At 40.5% G+C, this 26,868-nt stretch overlaps 1 long non-coding RNA gene across 1 annotated transcript in view; it reads left to right on the top strand.

Annotated features, from left to right (window-relative positions):
- The first annotated feature begins 979 nt into the window (after positions 1–979).
- Positions 980–26,868, top strand: part of LOC114013784 (uncharacterized) — a 39,446-nt gene continuing 13,557 nt past the window's right edge. Inside the window, exons 1-6 of the long non-coding RNA XR_008746101.1 lie at positions 980–1,097; positions 7,151–7,189; positions 7,962–8,027; positions 11,916–14,977; positions 23,702–23,863; positions 25,125–25,216. This is a non-coding gene — a long non-coding RNA (uncharacterized LOC114013784). The remainder of the gene's footprint in view (positions 1,098–7,150; positions 7,190–7,961; positions 8,028–11,915; positions 14,978–23,701; positions 23,864–25,124; positions 25,217–26,868) is intronic.

The raw sequence follows: 26,868 nt of genomic DNA, 5'->3' as shown, positions 1-26,868 counted from the left end.
CAATTTTTTCAATTGAATTTCAAAAATTTCAAAATGCAAATTTAGCAGGCCTGAAAATGGAAAATGGAGTTAAGAACCGTGTGTCACGGCCATCTAGACATAGGCATGCAGCCCACATAGGTCTAATAAAGGTCACAGAGGTTTCTTGTTGATCAAGGAAAAAAAAATATCCATTAGCCTGATCGGAAGACTATTCATGAAGAATCATGTTTCCATAATGGTAAGGTGGTGCATTTGGCTTTGGGGTTTTGATTGTTTCCTTCTTTCTTTGTTGCATGATAGCAAATTTCTTGTAAAACTGTAGATTCTAGTTGAGGCTCTACAGCTAAATTTAAAGACTCATTCTCTCTTGCTTTTATGTCAACAAACACTTAAGGTTTAATACAAGCATCAGTGTGAGGATTTAGAACAAGCATCCTATGAAGACCTTTCTTTTCAGGTGAGTAGCTCACTCCTGTGTGAACAAAGAGAAGTCACTCGGTCTGGCCAAATGTCCCAAATACCAGGCCTGCCTATAATCCAGTGAGGAGGGTATCACCTCCTGTAATTCTGTACATTTAAAGTCCCTTTGTTCTGAAAAATGTGCAAAAGTAATTTTGGGCTTGTTGGGGTTTTTTTGTAGAAAAATGGTAACAGGTTACCTGAGCAATGTTTGGGGAGAGGACTCTAACCAGGGCATCTCAATGGCATTTGAAGGTGACAACATGACTACAGGATGTAGATCTGTGAATTGGTACCAGCACCAAATCCCTTGACACATCCTCAGTAAGTTAGGAGTTGCAGCATGTTCGAGGCTGTGACAGTTAAAAAGTAAATATCAAAAATAAAATCAATCTTTGAGCAGGCTGAATTCTAAATAATTAAAACTCGCAAAAATATGTAAGAAGTGAAGCAGAAATAATTGTTGGTGCTAATATTTAAAAGCTATGAAATGCCTGCATGTGTGCGTGCATCTTTTTTTTTTTCTTTTAGCTGTCAGATTTCACATGACGGAAAGTTGTCACCCCCAGACTGGTATTTTTGGAACTGCTCAGTGTGTAATCAGTTAGTGATAGTAGCTAACGATTACAAGCGTGATGCCTGGAAATAAAATAAATGTGAGTACTCCTGCTGTGGACTGGGGTGTGCTGGCAGCTTGGTGGTGGAAGGTGATGGGACCTGCAGCATGTGGGGAGGGACTGAGCATTGCCAAGGTGCAGGAGGAGGCTGCCTGCTGGTCTTCAGTGCCCAGCAGATGCTCAGCAGCTGCCCAGCCTATCCACTCTAATACACCTTTAACTGTACCACAAGTACCTTTAACTGTTGCTTTCGACTCCTGCTAGCAAGAATTTGGACAGCTCAGTGGGAACACGTAGAAAACCAAGTTGGGAGTGCTATCTTGGATTTCAACCTAAAGGCACAAGAGCCTTTCTATCAATCTATAAATATTGCTACAAGCCTTCTGCCGTAACTTTGCTTTATATTTTTGTGTTCTGTGGAAGAGCATTTTTTTTTTTTTTTGCAATATTGCAAAAACTGGAAGAAAGCTTTGGATTAAGATGATGATGTAGTCGAGAGTAAGGATTTGTGGAGGAATGAGGGAGAGCAGCAGCACTTTGTGACAGCAGAAATAAAAGCACAAGCAGGGAACTACACTGCAATCTATATCCACCAGAAAGAACTAAACCCAGCAGTTGCCTCATGTGGACGCAAGGGCTACCACCCGTGAAGCAAGAGAGACCCACAGCTGTGCAGGGCACAGCTCTGGAGGGCAAGCTTGGGAAATGACGCTGTGCTTGGGAGGGAAGGAAAGGTGGGGAAGCAGGGGTGAAGTTTCTGCCGTGAGGACGGACTAATCCCCTTAAGGCAGACTATATCTGCATTTTTGAATTTTTTTCTTTTTTTTTCCTTTTTTCCTTTTTTATTTTTCCTTTTTTTTCACTTTTTTTTTTGTTCTTGTTTTGTTTTTTGTTTTCTGTTGCTGTGGGTCTTTTCTGTTAACTCAGTGAGTAGAATCAACCCCCAGCAGGGTCAGACAGAAACCCCCAGAGGGCATCCAGGGGCAAGGAGAGACACAAGAGAGGTGTAAAGAAGGAATGGGGAACAGGAAGAGCTGTGAGTCTGGTGTGTCCCAGCTTGTGCAGCTTCATCCTGAGCCTGGTGGTGAAGAGGCTGCGCTGGTAGCCTTGGAGCTGAGGCCTTAAGGTCCTGCCATGTGTGTCAGTGGCCTCAAAGTCATCAAAAATAGTTGAGTGCAAGGTAGGAAGAGCAAAGCAGGTCCAGCTGGCATCTACAGTTCCCATCCCAAATAAGTGTGCTTGCACATTTCCCAGCCGCTGTTAAAGAGAGGGTCAGTGGAGACATGGGTGTGCAGTATTTACCGTGATTGCAGCAGCTGCTCTGTTATCCATGTGTTTCTCTGCTTGTTAATCCATGCTCTCCTGACTGTTAATTTAAATACCTTTTCATGACATTTGGAGACTAATAGAGCATGCTGACCCAGGAGGAGCCTCCAAAAGGCTGCCTGATATGATATACATAAATCAGAGCCTATTCATTCTTGCATACAACCCCTTTTCTTGCGTAGACATGGCTTCTGTAGCAAAAAAATAGGGATAAGTAGAAAATGCTGCTCAAGAAGAACCATCGTACATGTTAGGACAGTCAGGAGAGGGATTAATCCTGGCAGTGGTTGCCTAGTATTTGTTAAAGTGGGTGATGCACAGTGACAATGGCAGCTGCTCCTTTCCATAGTGCTGCTGAGGAAACATTGCCTGCAGGAACAACATGTCTCACTGGGAAGGGGGCACATTTCTGCTGCTTTCAGAGAGACCCGGATGCTTCCAGCCTTTACGTTTCTCCACAAAAGTCTCTTGGAAAGTGTGAGTTAATAAGAGTTAATAAGGTGTTATGTTTATATATGGTGCCATAGGAACGTTTGTTACCTGTAGGTTTGATCATACCTGTGAGCTAGACACTCTGAATTGGATACCTTGGAAGGGACACGCTTGAGATGAGGGGCTTGGGCTGCAAGAAAGAGATTTAGGCTCTCTATGACCAACATTAGGCTGCCTGACTCCTGGTACTTACATGTTAGTGGCATCAACAGCCTTCCCTGGAGTACATGTCTAAGCCCTTTCTTTGTATCTTTTTTTTCTTCCCCCACCCCTGCCCCAAATCTGCAGAGAAAGAATGAGGCTTTCCTCGTGCTTCACTGAACGGGTTGCTTTAATGCATGCGTGTAGTTTAACTAAGGCAAAAGAGAGCTTGCACCATTCAAAATGGCCCTCGAATCATTGGGCTACTTGAGAAAAAAGTATTTGCCAATCACTCCTTTTGAATCTGCTTTATTTGATGTAGAAGTACTAAACATGAGTGGAATGAGTGAGAGAGAACAAAAAGGTTTGATTACTCAAAGCTGGTGCTGAGTGGTGGTGGTGGTGATGGGAGGTCTTAGCTAGTTGTATCTATGCTGGTGATTTTTTCTTCCTCCCCCTTCCTTTCCTTCCCTCCCCTCCCCCCTTCCTTCCCTCAAACAAGCTGCTAAAAGAGCTCTAGGATTAAATATTGAACAAAATAGTTCCTGGGTAAGCATGACAGTTAATGAACCAGAAAGTTGTATTCCCCCACTTCTGGTGTTTAGGGAATGCACTTGACAGGGCTTTGGCTCTCCCGCTTGGCGAACGTGCAGCGGCTTAGCAGTGGGGGCTGGTGGGGGGGTCTTCTGCCTGCCAGGCAGGCTGGTAGCCCTTCCTGGAGTGTACAGGCCTGTGGTCAGAGAAGAGTGAAGCTGGTTTGTTCTCTGCCGAGGGGATTCCCAGGAACAGGCAGTCTGGCCTGCAGTGTTCAGTCTGCAGCTGACTTACCATCAGCAACAACTAAGAGAGAAAGAGAAATATACTAAGTGTTTTAAAGAGGCAGCCATGCTGTGATGGAAGAAGGCTTTCAAAGTAATTGCGTACAAAATTCTGTAAATAGTGTAAAAAAAAAAGCTTCTATGCAGAGTTAGGGTCCCTGAGTGGAGAGGAGGAGGAGGAGGAGGAGACAACAGGAAGCAAATGGAGGAGGAAGAGGAGTTTGAAGAAAATGAGGAGGAAATAGATGACGAGGAGATGGGGAAAGAGGAACAGGGGGAAGAACACAGGAAGGTGAAAGATAAGAATGAACAAAATCAGGAGGAAGTGTTTAAAAAAGAGTAGAAGAAATAAAAGTTGGAAGAAAAAGAGAGGGAGGAGAGAAGGAACAGGAGGAAGAAGAACAGGAAGACTGGGAGAAGTAGTTGGACTCAATCTTAAGGGTCTTTTCCAACCTAAATGATTCTGTGATTAAGAAAAAAAAGAAGAGGCCTTTTCTGTGAGAAACCTATCAAAAGTAAAACCAAACTGTAATCAGATTCAGTTTTTTGACGGAAACTGACTATCCACCCATAAATATTTTTTCCTTTTTTTCAGTTCACAGACCTGAGAGAAGGTGAATAACAAACACTAGCAATTTCCCTCGCTGTCATCAATACCTAAGTGCATTGCTGAAGCAAACTGTTAAGGACGTTGGGACTGGACTCTTAAAGTCTCAAATTTGACTGAATTTTCTCCCCAACTTTATTGTAAGTAACCATATCCTCGTTTGCTGCCAAATGTGGAGTGTCTGCGCGGCGCTGAAGGAGCAGGCCAGCTTAAATGCTTCAGACACAGCCTGTGTTGCTTCAGCTATTGCCAAGGGAAGGCCCTTGGCTTGCCAGAGTAGTTTGTATGTAAATTGAGTGAGGTTATTTGTGTTTCAGTGTTACTTAAAAGTTAAACAGCTCTTTTACAAGGAAGTGTAGTAAAATCAACACATGCATTCCACCCTCCTCCCAATGGGGAAGCAATTAGAAAAGAAAGGAAAGCATTCCCAAACAGAATTGCTTAACAGATAGGTTTGAAGTATTTCCTTTCCTTTTTCTAATCTAATAATAATACTGAGTCAATGCCTCTTTTGTCTTTGTATTTCACTCTCGCGATTTGAGCATAGTCAATCCTTGGTAACTGTTTGTGAGAGGGTTTCTGTTGTTATTTTTTTTTCCTGTTGCATAGTAGGGACAAGATGCAGAAGCTAATGTGTTCGCCTGCTCAGATCTTACATATTCTCAAGAGCTCAATAACAAACAAGAAGTTCCAAAAATACAAATCTAAATATGTAAGCATTGCTTAACAGAATCTTTCCTTGCTAATTTTCTAAATATTGGTAGGCAATCCAATCTGATTACGCTTCCAAGGTGAAGACTGGCAGTTATACAATCAAAGATGTTGGATTTTGTTAGTTCAATCAGACCATGTTCTGTATAGATACAGAAATGGACTGGGTGAAATTCTGTGGCTCATGTCATGCAGAAAGGCAGAACAGCAGACCGTAGTGGTTCACTGTGCCCTTGAGATGTACTTTTGAGAATCTGACAGTCAGACTAGGAGTCAGGCTGCTGGAGGATGAGAAACACACAAATAGGGTTTTTTTGTGTCTTGTTTTTGTTTTGTTTTCTTTTTTTTTCTATGTGTACTTTAGCATCACATGAGAGATCAGTTGCAGAGCATGAATCGTATTCTCCAGGGCAGCTGCAATTGCCTTTCTTTCAGTTTCTTTGCCCATGTATCGTTTCCAACCCCTTCTGCAGGTGGAACTAGGATTTTATAGGCAACCCCCTTCCACCCGACAGCTATCCCAGATCAGTGCCATTCTAGCACTGAATGAGGCAGATAATATTGGCAAAACGGGCTATCGTCATAGAGTAAGAGGCAATAGTAATACATAAGGTGTCTGAAGAAGCCTGCAGAGACATCTGTGATTATGGCATATTCCAACTTTTGAAAGCAAAACCCTAATGGGTTGTTTCACATGTGGTGTGAAATTAGCTAGGCCTTTGATGAGCAAACTGTAGAACAGCTTATCGTGCCATGTGGAGAGACCGTCAGTAGCAGGGAATCTCTGAGTCACCCACATCCTTCTCTCCCCTCCACTGAGCTATAGGAATAAGCAGCAGCACTTGGTGGTCATCATCTCTACGAGTAAATCCCAGTCCCATCCTATTTACCCAACAAGCCCTGGCCTTACTGCGCTGCATCTAGCATCCCATTCTCTTCCCCTTTCCATGTGACATTTTGTTGCTTGTCATCTCCATACCCCATCAGAAATCACTCATTTGGTCCCTCACCCAGCTTCAGACATCCTCTGGGCCCTCGAAGCTCCCATCACTAGCGCTTCCCATCTGAACATTCCCACCTGGCTGTCTTGGTGACTCCCAACACCACGTTTGTTTGTATTTGTCCCTCTCTTTGCATCCCAGCTCTTCACCTGCCACTCCTTCCGGCCCTTCAGTCCACCTCAACAGGGACCAGAGTATCAACCCTAAGGTTTGCCAGGTCAGGTTGGGTTTGAAAACTCTAAACACCTAATGATACCAACAACCTCACAGACTAAAAAAAAAAAACCTAAAAATGAGAAAGCATAAGCTTGTTGTTGCACATGCATTTCCTTACAGACTTTTTCTTCCTCATTCCTCCTCTTGAGTCAGTGACTTTGTTCATCATTCCCTCTTGTTCTGTCTTGTGCACACTTCAGAATAATTCAAACAGTTAGCTGACTCAAAAATATAGTTATACCAGTTGTTATTTTAGCTTTTGGAGCTCTTTTGTGTAAGAGGCGAGTGCTTTTAGCGGTCAGTGGTTCTTATGACTGAACTTAACTTTTGCCCGTTATTGATATTCTATTGAAATACCACCTATGAAAAGAAAAGAGAGCTTTCACTGTACACAAAAACAACTCCAAAAGTTTAGTGAAACTTTTAAAAAAATGTCTGCCTTGTTCTAAGATATGGTCTGAAAAAATCACTGTTAAAGTCAAATGAGTCACACCTGAAATTTCAGCTGAGGTTTTCAGGAGAATTCCTATTTAATATCTTCATACACTGTGGAGTTGTCATGTGTTGGTAACTGAATTTATCATCAAATTAGCTACTGTGGATGTGACGCTGTCCATAATATAATCACTTCACCATCACTCATTCTCTCCAGTTCCCAAAAGAAATGTCACTGTCTAATGCCCTCTTTTCTCGTCACTAAATGAGTGAAGTTCAATGCAGAGTTCTGCAGTGTTAACTTTGAAATGCATGCTTTTTACTTTTGTTTCTTGCTTCTTGAAGAGTCCATCAACAGAGTGGATTTAAACTAAGCCTGCCTTGGTAAGTATCTTTGCTGTCACTGTTACTAAGATGTCCTAACTTGGATAATTTCATTTCAGTCCCGTTGTAAAAACAGATTTGTTTTTCAGACCTTTTCCCCCTTGAGACCACAATGATGTAAATGTGAAGGATGCTCTGTGCATTTATGCATGTGCATGTCTCAGAGCCTAGAGGCAGAATTTCCCATAAACATTTCCAAGTTTCAAACAAAACCAGGTTTTCACATTAAAAGCTCCATTTTTATGTTCACAAGAAAGTGCTGTGAGCTGGATGTGCTCAGGCAAGAGCACTTCATTAGGTAATTCTTCTCTCAACTGTGTGCTCATGAACGATTCCCGTTTAACCTCCGAGAAGGATGTACGTATGGGAGGTCACTGAGCTCTTGCAGTCCTAGGAGTCATCTTTTTGGAAACTATTAACAACTACAATAACAAATACATTATTTTTAAAGCTACTTTCTGAGGTTAACAGCTACAGGCCATTTCAGTTCGTGGGTCTATTTTCCATTATATCATACTTAAAATAGAGCGGTGTGGTACTGAGTCCCCGTGGAGAGATGTGTGCTCTCCATAATAACCCCACAGCTGTTAAGTTTGCCAGCGGACTGAAAGGCACCCTATAGCTAGCCGGTATAAATAAGTTTGTAGTCATAACAGTGCAATGATAAACCAATAGCAAAGCTGTTTCTGCTTCTCTCTTCCACTCCCCACCCCTCCAAAAAAAAAACCACCCCCAACATTTCTTAGGTTTTCTGTTTTTTTCTGGTTTTCAGTGATGGCTGGTGCCATGGCTTGAATTCAGCAAGAACTGCCCGCTTGCTCTAAGCATATTCAACTGGGTAGGTCTGGCTGGCTCAGCCTGCTTTATTTGACTGCTTAAGAGAAGACTACAGCTAGTCTCATCTGCAAAAGAAGTAGCTCAGATTCTGTATTCATTTATAGCCTGCACAAATGCCCCGTATTGTCTGCAGGTATGGCTTTATGTGCAGCCTGGATCTCAGAAGTGGTATTGCAGTTGTTGTCCCCTGGCTTCACGTCATCAGGTTTGAGCTTTCATGTTGCCTGGAGTAGAAATGTTATCTTGTCTAATGGGAGCTATATTTTAGGAGAAAATATTATAGGAGAAACTGGAGAGAACCTGGATGTCATTTTCACTGGTGTTTTTTCAGACCATGAAAGCATTACACTATTCAGCACACCAAAGACAGCACTAATTCTGTGAGCCTCCCTCGCAGCCTGGTGTTCATGCAAGGTAGGCTAGGCTAATGTTAGCATTATTTTATATATATATATAAAATAAATAATATAAAAATATAAATACATAAATAATTACAGGAAATTGTAGACCAGCAGGTAGTATGTGTGTAAAGAATAGTGGGTTTTCTAGTGCTGTTGGAAATAGTGTAACTGCTGAATGGTGGCCAACCAGTATCAGGGTCAGAGCTTTTATCTTTATATGCTGATGGCATCGTAGACCAATTTACAATGCTAATGATTTGGCTTTTGTCTATTTAAAAGATGGCTGAAGACTAATGAGCAACCAACTCCAGTGACCTTTTAAAACTGCAGGTATCTTCAGCTTGCTGAAAAATAAGCCCACACTTTAAAAACCCAGAGCTATTGTCTTCACACGGAACAAAAAAGCGTAAGAGCGTAAGAAGTCCAACCCCACATTCCTCATCTTATTCTGTGGGAGTTATTCTTGAACATGCAAGACCCCACACATTATTCTTATGGGCGCTTACATCTGACAATCTCTTTTATAATGTGTCTGGTGTTACCGTTCTTCTCGTTTTAATAACGACCTGCTATTATTCAGAAATAGTTGGGCTACACTGGCCCAACCTATTTTAGAACCACAAAGACTGCGCTTTTTAAAGCTGAACTGTGCGAGTACTTTTTAAAACCCTCTTTCTTTATAAAAGAAATATCTGATGTTCTCAAAAACTTTAGGTTGTACATATGCTATGACAAGCTATGTGCTGCTGATGTATTGGATTTTTTTTAAATAATTCTTTTTCCAAATAATTGCAAAATTCCCCATAGATGCTAGGGTCTCAGAGATAGTGCTAAACATCTGGCTTGTCTCTGTAGGCTGCACCATGTGGTAGGTGAAATACCTGGTTCAGTGCTGCGCCTATCTGCCAAATATATTCAAAACATCAGCTTTTCCTGGACAACATTTGGTAAAAGCTTCCTTCATTGCTTTAAGCCAATCCCCATGTGGATATTACTTCTTCAGATCGATGTGAAATTATTCAGATTGGAAAAAAAGTGAAGTTGTTAACATTTGTGTACAGAACAAGATACTACATTGTAATTAGATGTGCAGGACAAGGAAAATTCCAATAGCGTGAAATACATTTTAATTCTTATTTTTCTCCCCCACGTTTCTCTCTTTAATAGAATCCTCTGGTCCAGAAGACCCATTTTTCAAAGAAAAAGTCTTTATATTACTGAATTCAAACAACAGTTCTCTCTTGCCTAAGCAGACAAATGCCTGTCATGTAAATGCAAACCACAGCCAGTAAAACAAGGCTCTTGATCGTAGCCCCCATTTCAATGGCTTTATGTCAAAGTGATTTGGTAAAGAAAGCAAGGGTGCACCACATAGAAATTATTGTGCATGGAGCATAAAAAGCAGGCTGAACCAAAAAAAATAACTTTTTGAAGAAGTGTAACTAGTTATGGTATGAAGTCATAATGAACTGTCAGTTAATTTGTCATGATAAGGAAATGCATTCTGACATATAAGATGTAATTGTGACTAGACTGAATGTGTATACATACGCACTTTGCCTAATTTTCTACTTTTTATATGCTTGTGTCCCATGAATCTTTAGCTTTTGATTTTTCTTTTAGGTCTTGTTTTATTCAGAGACTTCACACCTTAAAAAAAAAGCTGAACTTTGGAAACTGTGAGGCTCCATTTCATCTCATCTACCCAGACTGCAACCCATATTAGAGAAGCTCTGTAAAAATTCCCTTTGTGTTAGACTCATTTGTCCTTGTTGGGGTGACCGTTACAGAAATTCGCATTTTCTCACCATCAAGGCTACAGAGCTTTTAATTATAATGTTAAAGAGCTATTTCGGGGGGGAAAAGACCCCAAAACAATTATTTTTTTTTTTTTTATGTTTGCAAGTTTTGCTGTTAACGTTCCAAGGTTAAAGCTTTTTCATGGCCACCTTCCTCAGACAATCACCTTGTGCTGCTCAGTTCAGTCTTGCAGCACATTTCTGCCTTTCTCCAGAGCTAGAGACCCTTCCACGTACATCATTCCACTATCTAATGAAATACAACTGGATGTGCTACAGGGGCCAGGAGGGTTTCTGAGATAAGATTTTTGATCCTCAACTTCTTCTAAGGGGCCAAACTCTTTTGTAATGTGGGTACTTCCATGCTGTGCCGTGTCCTCCTTTGTTAGGGTTTGTATCAGCAGCAGCTGGCTAATGGTGACCCACCCAATATTAGCATTAATCTGAGAAATTATGCTTTTTTTTTTTTTTTTTTTCTAGATCAGAATAATTGCATGAAGAGGCACATGTACTGAATAGCAATCAACACTGGCCCGGTTAACATGGGCCAGTGGTGTCTTATTTAATCAGCAGATAAAGAGAAGCTCACTTGTCATTTCATAGAAAACGTGTATTCTGTAATTGTATAGTTTATTGCTGTTTGGTTTATAATTTATCTGAGGCAATGGGATCTTTCAAAATCTTCTGAAACAGGCTTGCTGAATTACAAATTCTCTGCAGTTGCATTGACTACTGATTCAATCGCACAGAATAATGTGACCCATTGCTCTTATCTGTGTCAATTTTATTGCATTATATGTATGCCATGAACATGGTTTGTGGTTGAAAAGGGAATTGTGCTGCCACAGAATGATAGTGAAAAAGCATAATTAAGAGACAAATCATGAGCATCCTTCATTATGTTCTAAGAGCCACACTAATAGTCTTGCTTTACATTTATGTGTAGAAGGTACTTTTAAGAAGCAATGTCTCATGAAATAAAATTTGATTTTGACATCAGGATGCTGTTATAACTTACCTAACCTGTAACTGATATAAAATGGTTGGCTACCATATAACTTGGCTTAGAGACACAAATAGCAAGAACTTTGAGAGGAAGCATCAATAGCTATCTCTTTTAGTGCTGGGGCAAACTTTTGTGCCTGATGAGATGATATTATTCCATTTAAAGAGCTTTTCACCTTTGTTTGCAATGGGAGTATTACTGCTCATATAAATGGCAAAAAGAGGCTTTTGCTCAGATATACATGTGCGAATAAAAGGGAAAAAAACCCATACATTAAGCTATAACATCTGTCTCCTGGAAATATGGTCTGGGAGAAGGGAGAGAACTGGTGTAATTATGAACCCTACACCTGCACTTCAGAAAGGCACTCTTCTACCTGTCCTTCCACCCATCTGTTCATCACCCAAGGAATCCTGAGAGCTTTTATTCTTCTGTTTCCAGTGACTATGGAAACAGAAGAACTAAAGAAAGATGAACGACTTTTGCATGAAATTTCTTTCCAGGGAACTAACTGCAAATTGCAGTGGTTATTAATACTAGTAATTCAAGTCTAATCAGGGAAAAGTAAGAACAAACATTTACTTTACATCCTGCAATCTATGTTGGGCCTAGAAAATAAGAACTCTTTTTTTTTTTTTTTTGGCACTTGTTTTCATTTTCTTGACTTTCTCGTTTCTTTACAGAAAATAGTGGAAAGAGAGAAGCCATCTCGGGGAAGAGAAAAACTCCATTGTCACCTGGGATATGGAGAATCAAAGGTGAAGTCCAGGCTGAAAAATGGGCAGAGAAAGGGCTGCCATGTCTGAGATGGGTGCTTCTACAGCAGGTTGTGTGTCGTGTAGGCTGTTACTTCCCTAGGTTTTTAGCTAGGAGTTTCCCCCCAGTGAGTATAGCTTTACTCCTGACTGCTGGTGATTCTGGGTGTTCAGTGTCAAATTGTCCAGTATATTCAATTTCCAACATTTAATGTATGTTTTCACTTAAATCATGCCTTATGCCAATTGATTGTGGAAGTGGGAGAAATGGAATACACAGTTTTGAAGTTATCCATTTTCCACATCCAAAATATTTTTGGGCAACTGGGTCAAGTGTTTTGATTTTAGCAGCAATTATATTTTGCAGATGAAAAATAAAAAAGTAAAAGTACAACTTCCAGTAGGTTTCTGCTGAACTTTGAAAATGAATGAAAGGGCACATTGTGATACTCTTATTCATGCCAAATATTATCTTACTCCACACCACGAGATGCTATTTAATGTGAGCTATAGCTTCATATTCTGGTCTAGCACTGATTGACATGTTCTTTTTGAAGTCATATGGAGAAAACCTACATACCGATCCTACCATGAAGTAATTAATCACCTCGTAATAGGCAATAAATTTACACTGTTGTATTCTGTAGAGTAGATACATATTTTAATTAGCATCCATCTGTAGCTTGCATTTTGCTGATTTTGTATACTTCTGTATTTTATATACCATTCCTATTGACTGCCCAAGAGTACCAGTGCAGATATTTAGCAAGCTTCCTTTCCAACACTGTTTTATTTTTATTTAGGAGTTTTTACTTTATAATATCAGTCTGTAATTCTGATAAGCTGCATCAAGGACTTGCCATGCCAGATCCTGTCTTCATGACATTTTTGGAACTAGTGTACTCCAGAAATAATAGTGAGGAGTTAAAAATGCTATCTAAGAAGACACTGTGACATGCAGCTATCTAAAGAGACTGCTATCTTCATTAAAACAAAAAGTAATAGCATTTATTAAATTTGAGGAAAACTAGAGGCTACCTCCTTGTATTTAATACAAGTAATTATGTATATTATTGTGATAGAACAGCCTTGACAGTCTCCTCAGATAGTTTAAACAGAATCGTTACACGCATATCTGACTCTGTTACTGTTAAGAAGCTCAGCTGATTTATTAGTACAGTATTGCCTTACACTTGGTTTATTCTTTGGACATGTTTCCAGAGGGTTTAGTTTCACAGTCTCTTGGGCATCGCATTTTGTTGACTAGCCATCATCTAAACTTGGCCAAAAGCAATCAGATGAGCTTTCCGCCCAAGCTCTATAAGCTACATCTGTTCTCAATAATTGACAACCAGTAATCCTCCCCCAAAACTCCTCCTTGGGGCATGCTGTATCCTCACTTGCCCTGCAAATTCATCACTCACTCAGTTGTTGGCTCCGCAGATCAGTCACCTGCCTTGTACTTTATTTCAGCAAAACTTCCAATGCTATGGAAGATGTGGTTGAGGCGAGAGAGCATCATGAACAACAGAAAAACAAAACTGAAAATCAGAAAGCGTTTGGCAGTGCTAAGAGGCTGTGTCCCCAATAGCACGGGCCCACTGCTGCTGCCCTGTTTTCCCCATGGAAAGCAAGGCACTTGGGTTGTCCCTACAGCCTTCGAACAACCGTAGAGCCCGTGTTCCTGAAGAGGGCATTAGATGAAACCGCAGAGATTCAGTCACATTTTCTATTTCCTACTAGCATAAGAGCTAAGATAAGGAAAAGGAAGTGGGTCACGAATAACCATTGCTTCATTATTGCCATCTTATCTGTAAATCAAACTGCAGTAATTAAGAATCCAATGGGGAAAGAGAACGTAAACTCCTAGCAATAGAGAGGGAGACTGCGCGTTGTGCCTATATGTTAAGCCTAACAGGAGGTTACTTCATTTTAATATTATATGAAATAATAATAAGAATTGGACTTGTGAAATGATAGCAAAGGGTTTTGTCTGTCTTCCCATAAAGTCAGACTAGCATGAGCGCTCTGAACATTAGACAAGATAAAATTATTTTATTGAGATAACTTCACCATTCTCCATTTTCTAACCATTTTGTGTAACTTTGTGTTTTATCTGAGATGTTTGCATTGTTTCTTTTTACCTTTATTAACGGCTTTTTCCATGAGAGCGTGATGGTTGAAAAGCAACCTGATGCAGTGGCTACATAAATTTGGAAATATTTTCTTGAAATCTGTGGTACAACCCGTGAACTATTGTGTGTCCAAGTGGATTTAGTGTATCATAACGCTCCTAGAAAAACAAAAGGACAAAGAAGATGGGATTGCTAAGGGAGACATTAGATTTCATTTCACACTGGTAATAGTTTAGAGATGTGTGCTGAGCAAAATGGGATTCAATTCTGCAGCACTTCTCTTTTTTATTGCTACTAAGTGATTTCAATATCCAGTCTAAAGTGATATTGAGAGTGTTCGATAGGATGGGGATGAAATCAGGGAACGCTGGAGGCTCAGAGGAGGCCACAAATCTCAGGCTGACTTGACGAAGCCTTTCAGGGCCATCCCACCCGACCTTAACCCGTCTTATTTAACCTGGAGGCTGCTGGTAAGTACCTTGCAATGTAAGATATCATTTTGTATTAAAGGGAACTATGCAGCTAGATTGCATTTTTGACATCAATTGATGTTACCATAGTTATGGCTTTGGCCATGAACTTACCGCTTTCAGAAACATTTATGGCTAGAATTTTATTGCCCAGCTGTTGCTGCCTGGTAGACATATCATAACACGGAAATGGCTTAAACCCTGTAACCTTTCAATTTATGACTCTTGAAAGCAGATGAAGTTTGCTATACAAACAAGGAGGCTTACCTGTAGTTCACAAGACAACAGCCACAAATATTCTACTTGGGTACCACTTCTCAAAGCAAAGAAGCTTCTATCTGCTGTGATGTATGTTCTGCTTCTGATAAACACGCAGCTAAAAAAGGTGAGTGTTGTTACTTGTTCTATGTATTTATCAATATCGATTATGGGGATAAGTTGTCAGTTTCTTGAATATTAAGTCAAGTGGTAATAATTTGTGTTGTTTAATAGTGGATAGTGTGGGATACTAAATCAGATTATAAAGTTAGGAGCCTGAGAGGCACCAGTAGAACTATTGAGAGCCTGTCTTTTGACTTCTGCAGGTTTTGGACAAGAACTGAGGAAGTTTGAAGCAAGGGCAATGCAGAAAAATGCATCAGACAAAGGCAGTTGCTCTGTAGGTGCATGTGTCAGTGAGGGTCTCACCATTCTGTTTTCAGTGTAATGGGGTGCCAAGAAGAAGACGTATTTTTTCTACAAGAAAAGGCTCAGGAGTGACACTGTAATGTTCTCGCTGTGCTTTTGAAATCATTTAGATTTCTAGACATCATGTCGTTTTCTCTAACAAAATACTGAGTTGCTCATAAAGCATCATGAAATTTAAAAACAAAGCAAAACAAAACCAACCAGCATTTGAGAGGATTTTAAATCTGTGTCTGGCAGTGAAACAACCTTGGCTTTTTTTTTCTGGAACCAAATGGCTACTGACTCATGTTAACATAAAATATTTTGTATCGTTTCTATGAACTTTTCTGAAGGCAAACTTATGCTTTTGATCTTCTCCTGTATCTAGCGGCATAATTTTTTTGGCTAAAAACTAGTTAGAGTAAATAATGTGCAAAACCAAAGCCTTAATACGGCTTTATTTAGTACATGTTCTGTATTTCCATTTGAATGCATAAATTGTGTTGTCACTTGACTCAATATACAAAGCTGCATAAAAAAGAAAAGTGAGCTTTCAGCACTTCCTCTGTTAAAAAACCCTTCAGCAGCATAGCGTAATTTTGGCTAGACAGCCATTTAGCTTTCATTTGCCGGTCAACAAGTTTGCTTTGAAAAACCTTGACAGAAGAGCCAGGCGTGCCCTGGCATCAGTGTATGGCACTCTTCTGAAGGCTGCGTCATAGGCTGGCGGGGGAGCAGGGCAGAGCGCCTGGCGTTCCTGCTTGTCCTGTCTTCACAACCAAACGTAGCTCCAGGCTACGGAGGAACTTAAGCCATTAATATTGGTTTCCTCACTAGGTGTTTATGTAAACTGACAGCTCTGGCAGCAGACATGACTTTTGCAGAGTCATCAATGCTTGCTTCTAAAATGTCATTAAAAGTGTAGGACACACCGACAGCGGTGTGCTCAGATTTGAAGTGGCACGGTTTAATTTTTTTACATGTGAGCAGATAATCTACTTTGTGCTGAGATGCTTTTGCATAAAGCCTGTACAATAATTTATTGGCTTCTATAGCATCCAGGGACTTTATTTTTTAAGAAGCAGAATACGTTTGTAAAATATGTGTTGCTAGTATTATTATTTTTAATTTGCTCTTGGCAACGGAATTTTCTTCTCTGCTGCAGAGAATAATGAAACGAGATGGATTTGCTGGATTCTGGTTTACTTTAAAAAAAATCACAATGGCAATTTACATATGTTTCACCCTTCCTTCAAGATTTTGAATATTTACCATAACTGGATTAGATTCTAGTTATGTGCAGAACTGGCTGGAAAATAAACTGGCATCCTGATTTGCATTCATTCTGCACCAGCGGTTCCCCTGTCACATTTGTTCAGTCTGGAAAATTTGGCCAAGAGTTGGGTTTGTGTATTACCTGTTACTGCAAGCAAAAGTCTGAAGTACGTGTTGGCCCAAATCCCTGATGTATATACGGAATCACATATTTCTATACAGAGAATAGGAATATTGGAATTAAAAGATACATGGTGTTCAGTCAGGAGGAGGGCTGGTGGGAACGGTTTGTACCTAGATAGCCAGGAGCCCTCATTTATAGAGTGTGAAAATAGCTGCTGAGTTGAAGGTGGCCCCAGCGTGTGATTTCCAGGTAGCTTCCTTACGCTGTTCCTGCCTGATGAGGCAGGGATGCTGGGTTTGGGGGATGTGAACTGCTCTGTCACTTGACCAGGCAGCAAAAGAGCTTGCTGTTAGCAGTGTGCCGGTGTGCCAAAATCACCCCTTCCAGTTGAAGGTGTGTGACTGGGGGGGTGGGGGTGGGGGGTGGAGTGGGAATGAACATTTTATCTTTCTTTCTCTTTATACTTTTTCATCCTCATGGGTTTTGTTTATAGGTGTGGCTAACTGGGGGCAATGGTAGCCAGTGCAAGGTAAGAAAAAAATGATGCTGTATGCTTGTAAAGCACACATTATTACTCAGTGCTCTATGCCAAGACAAGATTGTCTTTCTGTACTTATTTTCCATCCTTATTCTCCCAGTTTCACACAAAACCTCTTTTTTCCGGTCTAATGCCAGACTACCAGTCTGGGTGCCTTTTAGTCTGTGTTGGCTCAAAGACATATGACTCTTAAGCAGAACCCAGTCCTGTTCAAGACGGGACATGGGTTTTCCTCATGTACTGCAGAACATACAACTCCGAGAACATCTGTTCAGGAGTTAAGGATTTGTTTCATCAGCCTTTCTTCAGTCTGGCATTAGGCAAATTTTTAGTAGGTGAGTTTAAACTACCCTTTTCTGCTCGCTATTGCCATCCTTGAGGAGTGACATACAGTCCCCATGTCCTTATGTATAGGCCAACACTATAATCTCACCAATAGGTTTGTGTTGATGTTATTGCAGATTTCTGTTAATCATTTGCAATTCTTCCTCTCCACATCTAATAGAGAGAGGAAGGGCCTCAGAGGTGGAATTAGTAGAAATGTTTCAGCTTGAGCTAGGTAGATTTGCTAAAAGGTAGAACCAATAAAGTTGGATATAAAGCTGTGATAAAAGTTTTTGAGACCTCTCTTAGAGCAGCTACCCCGCTTTGCAGCATTGTGCCTCACGGATGCATGTTAACACACCTAAAGCTTGGCATCTCTGGGCTGAAACAGGGAAATTTAGGAAGGCTGTCACTGACATAGCCTGCTCCCAAATCCTGATTATTTCCTGGTGCTGCCAACTTATTGGTAGTGAGTTGTGTCATCTCTCAAATCGTGTGTCAATGAGACTTCTTAGTAACATCCGTGAGATGTCAAGTGGTGCAAGACGAACTGTGACCTCCTCCACAAGGAAAAGAAGCCCTGACTTGTCTCTGGCCACCTGCATGTGTATTTCAACAATAGACACGCATCCACTCTCCTCATTCTCTGGCTTTCCTTCACAGAAACACGAGAATAAGGTAGATATAAAGGCGACCTGATGTCGGCTGAGCTGAAGCAGTAGGTAAGGGAGGTTTTGCTTCCATGCAGATTTATGCAAAAGATAGCAGAGCCCTCAAAATAGCGGCAGCAGAGAAGAGAGCTAGACATTTAGACCGGGTTTGAGCATCTCTGATGGTTTCAGAGGAAAGTGAAGCATTTCACTTGTGTTTCAAACTATGAATACCCTTTCCGACTGGATGGCTGCTCCAGCTGCTTGCTGCGACAGGTGCGCGGGTGCCCCGCATCACCGCTTCTGCTGGCTCGGGGGGCCACGGGGCTGCTGCGTCCTTCTGTCCCTGGCTGTGTTGAAAGGTTTTGCACAGGCTCTGTAAGGCATTTTGGAGGGCTGGAGCTCTTGCACATCTATAAGTACCTGGAGGATAATAGTGTAACTAGTGTCGTGATGTGCACCCAGGTCGGCACTGTGATTCCCAGGGAAGTCTTCAACGGACTTACCAAAACTTCTCTTTACTTTTGCATTCTTCTCTGGTTACAGTTGCTTTGCAAGTGGCATCAGAGATCAAGACAAGAAAAAAAAGCATGAGAAATTAGCAGTAATTATATCACAAAGTTTGTGATGGAAATGTATGATAGTATTGGGCTATCACTCTTGAAGGAAAAGAGTTAAAAGCAGGAAAGTTCAGCAATAGTGGCAAGGAAGTAAACAAGGAAGCAAAAAGGCTTTAGAAAAAGAAGGCTGATGTGAGAAGAGGCTGTTTGGGATGACAGCTCCGTGATTTAACAGTCAAAATTTTGTGTCTATCTCATATGGAAACTCTAGCAGCCTTACTCCTTTTTACCTGTAAAAGGTTTCTGAGGCCTCACACTGAGGTACTAGCTCTGTCGTGTGTCCGTGGGTGCTGTCGTGGCCAGGCTTCTTTGCATCAGTAGATTAGTTTGTGCTGTTGTCATGTTCTTCATGGCAAATTGTAGCTTTGGTGCACTCAGTTATAGATTTGGTGTAAAGCTACATGTATCATCCACTCCGTTGGACCTGTTTCAGCAGAATAAAAATGAAATTAGGAAATGGGAGAATGAAATTACCTCATTTAGTATTTGACCTGCTTATCCGCGGTTAACGTGGCAATGATCATTCTGCTTTAATTATGCATTGGACAACTTGGAATAATTTGCCCATAAGGAAAGTTGCTTCCTAACCACAGGGAGTAAGCACTGGTCTTTTGAGCTAACGAAAAGAGTTACCTTTAGCTAGCTAGAGACTCCGGGGGATCTCAGTAATGGCAACGGGCAAGGTGCGCTGGTCTGAATCCAGTTACTGCTAAAGAAACAAACTGTGCCATAAACGCCTGCCAGGCAGTAAGCAGAGAGGGTGCGGGGTGCGAGCCTGTGGATGCTGGGTGGTTACTGGGGCCGTGTCCATTTCTGGCTTCAGTGTGAAAGGGGACAGAGACGGGAGAAAGTGGGAAGGCAGGCAGGTGAAAGCACACAGAAATCAAGAAGCTGGCTTCCAGGACGGAAGTGCCTGGTGAGAAAGAGGAGAGTTGAAGAAAGAAATTATTTTATGGACATAGGGGAAGCAGAAAGAAAACAAACCAAAAAGGGAGAATCAATGTACACCCTCCATGTCACCAACTCGTATTTTAATACGTACTTTGGATTGCCCCACTATGTCCTGTGAAACCCTTCTCCTTAAAAAAACATTTTTCTTCAAGTCTGCCTCCTTTTGTCCTCACATGAAAACTGTTAGAGAAGTCTCAGCAGCCAGGTGAGAGCTAGAGTGACCAGTTGAGAGCTTGTCTTCCTTGTACGGTGGGGTTTTTTGTTTGGTTTGATTGGATTTGGGTTGGGATTTTTTTTCCCCTCCAATGACCTGTTTCAAAAGAGTAGTGTTGATACTGCTCACGGAGGAGATGGATCAAAAGTAACGTGTAGGTTCCTGTCGCAACAGTCCCCTAATGTGTTTGGGTAGTCCTCCCAGAGCACAATTTTGTTCCTCAGAAGTAGTAAAGGGGTTTTATAAAGAGGAAATTATTTCTTGATAAGGAAATTGCTGTTTTAGAAAGTGGCTATCATGTGAGCTTTTTAGTGGCAGCTCTCCCTGCTGTTAGCAGAGAAAATAATGACCGGGGCACTGGTGGGATGAAGGAATTTTCTTCACTGAGCTTGTTCCTGTATCCTTTTAAGCATACATTCCAGGGTGCTCTGAGAGACAGGACAGAACAGCAGTGGGAGTCAGGGCTAATTCCAAATAATAATTTGCCTCCATTCCTAACAGAGCTTTCATAGGCCTTAGGGACAGATAGGCACTCTACTAGACTCTAGATGAAGCCCAGGTTTTGTGCTGTTTAGGTCTATCTATCTTATGTTCAATAGAATGGGTTGAAAAAAATTTAAATTGCTCATTCAGAAAGATCTTTCATCAGAAGGCAAAACAGATCTGAACTTTATTTTCAAAGTCGGCTTGTTATGTTTCAGTTACTAAGAATATGCAAATGGATTATTGTTTGAATACAGCCAGTGAGAAATTACATATTTTTTCAATGTGTTGTTTAATAATCATTTGTATAGGAGCTGTTAGCCAGCTCCACGCAGATAACAAAAACAGTGTCTGCGTGTGGGTTTATAATTAATTGTGTAGGTAGGACACAGACAACATGTGTTAACATTAGCAATATAATGCACATCTTATATTCATCAACATCCAGAAGACTCAGGAGCTGAACAATTTAGGAAAAGCTAAAAAAAAAAATATCTGATAAATGATATGGTAATGATGGTTTGATATTATCTGATGGCCAAGTGACCACTTTAAGAGAACCTGAAGATCTCCTGAATTCCTAATGGACAATGACAGATTGGGACTAATAAGTTAAGCAGGATATCAATGGAAAATAAATTTATGAGGACACACAGTATCAGTGACACACAAAAGGGCACCGAGGAGGGTGGTAGTTCTACCTGAAGTGGTAGAACACTTCAGTGAGTTGACAAAATACCTCTCATTGCTCTCATTTCTGCTCTTTGGTTTTTAGTTCTGGGGTTTTTGGGGAGCTGTGTTTGGGGATTTGTTTTTAATATATGGTAATCTTTTATCCTTTCTATGTTTTATTTAATCTCATGGTATCAATGTTCCAGCTGGTTTAAACAGTGAACATTCCTGTGACCTGTCTCAGAGGGAAAATGTTAAAAAATACCTAAGCCTTTTCTATTATAAAATGTACTGTTAAATACCTGACATACACAGATAACCTGTGCCCAGATTAGTCTGGTATCAGGGCTGGTTTTGTCACTATTGCTTTCATGCAATAAGCCATGCATGACCAAAATTTTACTTACTCATGTTGATCCTCTTAATGCTCCCAGTACAGCAGAATATTGCAAAGAAATAAAACCTAAAAACTTCTAATTTTACTAGGCTGTTCCTTTACTTGAAGATAAATACTAGAGTATAATCTTCCTAAGTCTGTGCCATTGTCAAGAAGTAACTGGTGTATGAATGTACCAAACAAAAGCTGTTGCAAAGGTTTTGTAAAGGTCTAAAAGTCTGGTCAAATTTTCTGTAGATGCAACACAATTGCCTATTGTTTTAATAATGTTTCAGTTGTATGTATAAAATCATTCCTTCAAATCTGAAATGACTGCTGCTTGTGATTCATCACGTAGTGGCACATTTTAATTCTCCAAGGTTAATAATTCCGTGCACTGATTGTTTAAGTAATTCCTTAAATCCTGAATGCTTACATGAGCAACTTTACTGGCTTATATTTTCTTTTACTGACATATATTACAGGAAAGAGCCTTAGAGCCTTAAGTTTCATTGTAAAAAACTTCTATGCCTCAGAAAGAAAGAAGGCTGATCTGTAATACTTGTTTTTAAAGGGAGACCTCAATTCTTTACTTGAAAAGTTGCAGGCAGTATCTCTCATAAAAACACCAACAGGTGCTCCCCCACTGCTGCTGCTGAAGTCACTGAAAAAAGATTTCCCTTCCCCAAGGATCAGTGTAATACCAGGATTAAAATAAAATTAATGAAGAACATGTTGATTCATCAGTTTTTCGACTTCAAGTTCAGATAATGTGGAATGTTGGATGTTTACTGTGAAACTATCTGCACAGGAGCATTTGCAAACCACAGTGTCCTCTGGATCTAGAGCTGTGAGAACCTGCAGCAGCTCCCAGCGGTTACACAGCTTTGACGATGTTTTTAGGGCAATCAAACACCCACAATGACGCTCACAGTCTGCGTAAAACAAAAATTGCTGAATTTCTGAGAATTAGGGTTTTGGTTTGCTTTTTTATTGTTACTGTATTTTGAGTATACAAAGATGGAACTGCATGAAGATAAAGCTGAGATCTGAATGGGGCTCCACGGAGTTGCATAGCCTTGTGATAATGCTGTGTCACTTGAAGAGGTCCTATGGGTTCGTAATAAATATAATTACTTTCAGTGTTGGTGGTTAGGTTTTATTCTTTTGCTATAGCTGTTTTAGTAAAATTCTTTTACTGATGTTGCTGGGTGATCTACCATAGTGAAAAGGTATTTGTTTTCTGAAAAGTCCATTTTAGGAAACATTCTTATGCAATGTTTTTACATATGTTTGCTCAGTATTTCATTGCTATACCTATAAGCTACTGCTCATCCTGCTGAAATAGCTTAAAAGAGCCAAGTGAAAAAGTTCAAAAGAGATCTTTCAGAGCGCCCTGGAAGAAAATTGAAGTAAAGAAGGAATTAAGGTTTTTTAAAAAGCTAAATTTTTTAGAATTTATGTCAGCTTGTTGCCTGCAACCCGTTGACACTTCATCTGTCTGTTGACTTCATAATTGAGTGCTTATGCCATTAAATTATTGAGCTCAGGAGGTCAAATGGTGCATGTTCAGGAGATTTAAAGACATTTTCACAGCTAAAAAAAACAACAAAAACCACCAACAAAGAACAGCTTAACATCTGTTTTAAAAATGCTAAAACTGTAGAAATTCCTGAAAGCATAAAATGAGAAACATCACCGCCTGCTGTGCTTGGTCTGCATCGAAGGGAAACTTTGTGATAGAGGGAAGTTAGCTTTGAACAGGGCTCCTCCTGAAACACTGTAGTTCAAAAAAGCCAGAGAGCTGCACGGCAAATGCTGCTGGCACAGGAGTTGGTGCTCCCCGAGAAGCTATTGCTCCCCTGCAGAAGAAGATAAACACGGGAAATTCCTGCCATGTGGATTGCCTTGCAGAGGCACACCGATGCTGCTCCGCTGTTCCCGTGGGGAGAGGAAGGCAAGCAGGATTTGGAAAGGCCGCACCACCACTTCTTTATTCTCTGTGTGATGTTTTTAGTTAAAATGGGTTGGGAAAGCGGACTTTCCCACCCGCAGGTGATCTGGGGAGAGGGTGGTCGGAAAACTGCTAGAAATGGTAAAGGGTATAGTGAGAGAAGATCTGGGGGTGTCTATCCAGAAAGTTGCATTGCAAAACTTTTTACTCCTTATCATGGCTGAGATATTGACTTTTTTTTATTTTTTTTTGCCTGGCACAGAAGGTCAGAAACCTCTCTTTGAATGGGCAACAGAGGCATGAGCAGAAGCGCTGGCATCCTGTGAGGTCAACCTGTGGAGAAGAAACTAGGGGAGACCTCAAAAGCAATAGCAGGAGGGGAAAGGGGCTTCATCTGAGCCCAGCAGTAGGAGTGGCAGCACAGGTAACTGTCTTGGAGAATTGCATCCTCACTTTCTTGCTAGATCCAGATTTACACTGATCCTGAAGGCTTTTTTTGGCTTTAGAGAGAAAGTCTGAAAACTAGCAAGCATACGGTGTACTCCGTGCTGTCGTGCGGAGGAGGGAAAGAGCAAGTTAAAAGAGAAATTAGAATTGTTTTATGATTGGTGATTCATTGACCAAGAAAATATTGAAAGGGCCAAATGTAATGCTTTGGGGAAAAGGAAACATAGCAGGGATTTCTATTACTACATTTCTCCGCTTTCTGAAAATTCCAATATGTGTTGAGAAAATCATCTAGAGATAGAACACTTGCCAGGTTGAGAGAGACAGCTCTAGTTAGACAGACAGCTCAACAAACTGAATTATGACAAGATTGCTTTATTAGAAGAAAACAAAGATTCGGCAATGTGGTTACATATATGAGTTAAGAAAACTGTACTGGAAAGCACTGACGAAGGAAGAACACGAAGGAGGAAAAATAATATTGATCATACAATAAAAGTGTCTATTATAAAAACCAGTGCCCAAGTAAGTCAAAGAATGAGAAAGGAGTAAGAGAAGAGCTGTGGGAGACATGGTGAACCACAGGGCTGGGGCTGTTGGTGGGGCAGGCGGAAGATGCAATCTCCATGTTCTCCCTACAAAGGAGAGACACTTCCAGCAGGATCAGGACATGAGCATCAGGACACGCTTGCTCCAGAGGGCGCAGGAAAAGGGGCCTTAGGGCTGGTGCAGTGCTGCACCATTGTGGACAGGACCACGAGGTGGGATGTGATGGTATCAGCTGGTGGTCTGCATGGAGGGGCTCCTGGTCCCCCGAAAGGTTGCTACATTTATTTAATTATTTTTCAGTAGTCTTGAAATATGTTTTCGTGATGCAGGTGCTGAGAGTTCTGTGTAATTTTTCTGAAAATCCTCTGATACTTGGGTAGTTAGGTCTGAATGAAAGGTTCCAGGAACAACCTCAGCAGTGATTTAACATCTCCAGCCTTATACTTCTATTAACTAGAGTTGATCGTGAATTTTCTATAAATAGGATTTCAGTTTGCTTTCCTTTTTTTCAAAGGAAAATGTGTTGTCTCTCAACTTCAAATCTTCAGAGGAGATTATATAATTTTTCAAGTGTTATTTCTATTTCTTTGTTAAAGAAGTTAAAACTTCTTTGTGAAAGTATTTTACTTCCACTCAATACCGGTATCTGTATCTTCCTAATACGCTGCCGTCACTCTGCTTCTTACCAGCCTTTTCAGGGAAATCATGTTCTGCGGCTGCACTGGAAGGACACTTGAAGAAATGTGCAAACATTTGGGGGCACTTCCACATTGCCAAAAAGGTACGTTTCAGTTCGTATGAATATAGTTGGTTTTCTCTGTAACACTTTTTGTTTATATTAACCTCAAAATTCTTGAAGAAGTTTGAGAAAACAAGAATCCAGGGAAGGGAAGGGAAGGAACCGTATACACTTACTTTTCATTTCCTTAGTTTTTTTCTTAAATGAGCGACTAAGATGCAAGTAGTTAATTTATTTTTTTTTTCAAAAAACATCTTCTAATATGGAGATGCTGAGTGTCCAGCATGTGCCAGCACAGTCCAAAGCTGTGATTTCCCTGCGAGGCGGTGAGTCCAGGCAGGAGCCCAGCACTGCAGCTGGCGTAAGGTGTAAGGCTTCCTAGCTCCATAGGTGCAAAGTCCCAGGTGTTGTGTTTCAGGACACAGAGGCAGTTCAGCCGGCTTTAATGGTCATTTCAGACAAAAGCAGATGAGGACATAAATTTTCTGTGTTACAGAAGTCCTTTATTTACCATAACACCTGTCACTAAGCTTGTCTGACCAATACAACTGCCATGCAATCAGAGTAATTTTGGTGAGGCAAAATTGGGGGGGTTTTTTGGAGGAGGGTTTGTTGATAATTGTCATAAAGGTGTCTCTGGACAGCCACATATATAAGCCAAATATATGTGCATATATAAGCCATAAGTGCATATGCCTGCATACGGTCTTCAGTTTCTTCTGTAGATAGCACTGGATTTAATCAAAGATGAAATAGTTATTTTTCTCTTTGTGTGCTTAATTGCTGGTTTCAGTAGTTTTGGCAGAGAATATGCTTAAAACTTTCAGAGTTGTCTCCAAGTTCCGTTTGAAAGAGGTTATTTTAAGAACTGTTTGATTCAACAGTGTTGGCACTTCTGTTTTTTTACTGCAACGTTTTAAGCCTATAGGCTTCCGGGTACACTAATATTTATGGTGGGCTCTTACTTGTGCAAATATATAGGCAGCAAGAAATAGTCATTAATACTCATTTGTTTAACATTTGCAACTATTTACATTTAAATGTGTGGGGTTTTTTCTTCTGAACTGGGGAGTAGAGTCACGTCTAGCAGAGAGGAACACTGCTCACAACGCGTCAGCTTTCAGCAAGGAAAAAAAAACAGTTCATACTTAATTTCGGGTATTGGTGTAGCTCCTTGAGTTTCTGTAGGATTCACTGGCTGCCTACCTTAAAGCATATCGGTTACCTTTCTGTATTTTATCTCTATTGTATAAAGTAGTGTAGGAGTAATACATGTCCCTGAAGATCAGGGGGAAACTCTGGAAACATGAGAAATAATAGAGGGTTGTCAGAATAAGCACTTTACCAGTCCTATATTGTTAGTCTAGATTACTTTGTGACCACTTCTGAAGAAAATACATCAGAATGTTATAAATTATATCTGAACAGAAAAGAAAGTCTATTCTCAACAAATGGATTTCTTAAAATGAATCCTCCAATAAGCCTCTAGTCCTAGATGGCTGTCTTCTTGTGATTTTAATTATCATGCTTTAAGGACTCAAGGTTCATTGATGGTTTAAGTAAAAAGGCTGCTTATTGCAATCAATGCTGTCTGTGGAACAGCAGAATAAAAGTTTTGTGAGTTACGGCTTTCTATTTATTAATAAAATGCATTCAAAGGATTTGAAGTTCAACACGAGCATATTCCATGGATT

This window comes from Falco peregrinus, chromosome 2, assembly GCF_023634155.1.
Source record: "Falco peregrinus isolate bFalPer1 chromosome 2, bFalPer1.pri, whole genome shotgun sequence".
In the NCBI taxonomy this organism is placed as follows: Eukaryota; Metazoa; Chordata; class Aves; order Falconiformes; family Falconidae; genus Falco; species Falco peregrinus.
This window is presented reverse-complemented; position numbering and strand designations above follow the sequence as displayed.